The sequence below is a fragment of the Condylura cristata genome, unplaced genomic scaffold (assembly GCF_000260355.1).
Source record: "Condylura cristata isolate star-nosed mole 26May11 unplaced genomic scaffold, ConCri1.0 scaffold00014, whole genome shotgun sequence".
Lineage (NCBI taxonomy): Eukaryota > Metazoa > Chordata > Mammalia > Eulipotyphla > Talpidae > Condylura > Condylura cristata.
This window is the reverse complement of record NW_004567115.1, coordinates 40,760,883-40,764,305: the sequence shown is the minus strand read 5'-3', so window position 1 is coordinate 40,764,305 and position 3,423 is coordinate 40,760,883.

Here is a 3,423-nt window from a genome sequence, read left to right as displayed (position 1 = left end):
GAAGTGGCTTTAGCTTCTCAGTGCTGTGCTTTAACCTGCTGTGCCACCACGGAAGGCCAACTTTTACATTTTTTTAATGAACCATGAGGATAATTGCTTATGGTATATTTTGTTATGGATGTTTGCTTATATTGCTTATCTCAATCTGTACAGAGTACATGTAAGAAGGGTCACATATAGATTATACAAGGGGCAGTTTGGAGATAATGACTTGTGGTTTCAATAACAAGAGGTAATGTGCAATATACCCTGTGTGAAGTCTGGTGACAGGAATTAAATTAACTCATGTCACTATTGTGAAGCAAGGTTAACTTGAACTGAACTGTATCACATCCCAGTATCCACTTAATAATGGCCCTGCCACAAGATGGTTAGGAGATAAATTAACTGAATTGTGATATAAGGAAAGCTTGTAATGATGCCCCAAACTGAGACAATCCATATGACATTAGTACTTCAAGAAATCCATCTTGGATCCAAGGAGAAAATAATTTTGAACTAAACTTTGTAAAATGAACTTAGTGGAAAAGTTCCGCAGTTCAAACCTTACCCATTCTGTTTCTGCAACTCAGTGTAAATTGCAAACTTAGGCTTAAGATTCTTTACATAACAAACATATTGGTTGGTCCCAAGTCCATACTAAGTATTTTTATTTTTATAAAGTATAAAAATATGAATTACGGCAGATGAATTTTTTTCTTACATTGGCTGTGATTTCGCCTATAAAAATAATACCATTCTGTTAAATTTCTTGGTGGCATTTTTAAGAAAGAATGTTTTGTTTTCAGTCATAGTTTTAGGTCAGGAGGAAACCATTTTTCAGATCATACATGAAATCCAGAAAAATGTGGCTCAGATGTTCATTTTTTTCCCTTGACAAACTGTAAAACAGTTTGATTGAATTGTGTACCCTTTTATGTGATTTCATTCTAAAATTCATGGGGAATTTGAGCCTTCTTCCAGAGCAACAAGGTAGCTGGTGGCAGAAAGTGGGACATGGATGAAAAAATGGGGTACAGATTTCAAAAGAAAAGGTAATTCCTCAGTTCACTGCAAAGTTTACCAAGAAATGTATTGTACAAAGGTTAATTCAAGTGTCTTCTGTGTAACGGGCATTATACTAGTTATCAAAAATGAAAACACGGATAGTTTGAAGCTCCGTGTTTAAAATCCTCCTATTCTGATAAAAAATAATGATGTAAACAAAGAATGACAGCAATACATCAAGTATCAAAGTAGAGATAAAATGAGTTACTTTTCAAGGACAGAGAAGAACGTTTTGGGGGAGAAGATAAAATTCCCCAGAGCTGTAGAATCTGAGTTAAGTTATTAACAGTAATGAAGACACTACCAGCATGATGTGGACGAAAAAACCTTCTCCAGAGAGAAAACATATAAAATTGTGGAAGTCTGAAAATTGTATTACTGTGGCAATACAAATACTGTATTTCACATTTCAAATTGCCTAAGTAAGAGGTGGAGGTGGGAGGCAAACCTGAAAAATACAGGATAGAGGCATGCCAAGCTGGTGAGATTAGATGGCCATTTAGAGTCACCAGAGACTTCTAGGCTGGGTAGTGCCCTATCTGGTTTGTTAGAATGAACTAGAGGCAAGAGTGACTATAAGGTTAGAATATGAGTCTAGGATGGGAAATCATGTTTGGAAGAATGGCAGAATATTTAAGAAACATTGTTTTTCAGGTCCAGACTATCAAGTACGCAATTCCATAGCAACCACTCAAGGGATAGTTTATATTTATAAGAAATAATTTTAAAATATTTAAAAGATTTATTTATACATACAGAACTGGGGTACAAGCCAGAGGTGCAGGGGCGGTGAGGGGATTCACCAGAGAAGAGTGGGGAGCCCAACAGACAGATTGATAAAGTACATTGCAGGGGGGAACAGTGGGCGTGACAGGAGAGGTCCGCTGCGCCACGTGGATTACCTCCTGGGCTGGGAATTGAAGTTGCTTTGAAGCGGCTGAGGCCAGCTTGCAGTGCTGCATTCTAACTTGCTGTGCCACCAGGGAGGGCCTAAATTTTTAAATTTAGATCTTTTACCAGTAACATTCCTACCACCAATTCACCTGTGAGTCATCAATTATAGTCCCTGTGCTCTTCTCTCCCTGTTTTGATACCTTTTCTCCCCCACCCCATTTATCAGAATGTCTCTGATTTATGGTTTCCTGCTAATTTTGTTGTTAGTATTGTTGTTTGTTTTTTTCCTGATCCCTTATCTGGTTCCCTTATATTTATCCTATAAGTGAAACTGTTTGATATTTTTCTTCTTCCTTCTGGCTTATTTCACTGAGCATAATCCCTTCTAACTCCATCTATGTTCCTGCGAATGGCATTAGTTTATTTTTTTGATAGCTGAATAGTATTCCATTGTGGATATATACCACATCTTGATCCATTCATCTATTTTTGGATATTTGGGTTGTTTTTAAAACTTACCTATTATAAATGGTACTACAGTAAACATAGGGGTACAGGTATCTTTTTTTTTTAAATTAACTTTTGTGCCCTTTGGTTGGTTAGATTGCTGAGTCTACTTTTAATAGTTTGAAGAAACTCCACACAGCTTTTCATAGCAGTTGGATCAGTTTACATTCCCACCAGCAGAAAAAGGAGAGTTCCTTTTTCTTCACATCCTCACCACATTTGGTATTTTTTTTTTAATGTGTGCCATTTTTACCTGTATAAGGTGTTTCATTGTAGTTTTGATTTGCATTTCTGATTATGAGTGATATTGAACATTTTTTATATATGTATTGGCTGTTTGCATTTCCTCTTTGGAGAAGTGTCTTTTTTAGCTTTTCTGCATATTTTTTGAGTGTTTGGTTAAGTTTCATCAGTTCTTTGTAGATCTTTGTGATCAGTCCCTTACCAGATTTATTGTGTGCAATTTTTTTCATCCCAATCTGTAGCATGTCTCTCTGTTTTGGTTAATGTCTCTTTTGCTGTACAGAAGTTTTTTAGTTTGATGTAATCCCAGTTGTTTTTGATTAACTTTCTTTGCTTTGGGGGATATGTCTTTAAAAGTGTTACTGAGATGTGTGTCATGTAGTGTTTTGCCTATGTATACTTATATATTTTATGGTTTCAGATCTCAGGTCTAATTCTTTTATCCATTTTGACAGTAGTGTAGCTTCATTCTTTTGCAAGAGCAGTCAGTTTACCCAGCATCACTTATTGAACAGATTAAACAAGTTGTCCTTGTTCCACTGTATATTCTATGAGAAATTATTTCTATTGCTCAAGTTAATAATATTTCATAAAAATACTTTACTTAAATTGCAAAACATCAGTAATAACACAAATTAAAAATTAATTTTAGTATTTTTCAAAGTGATACCAGAAATTTTATGTTAGTTAACCTCCCTTTTATAAGTTGTATTTTCTCCATGGCCTCAGTCT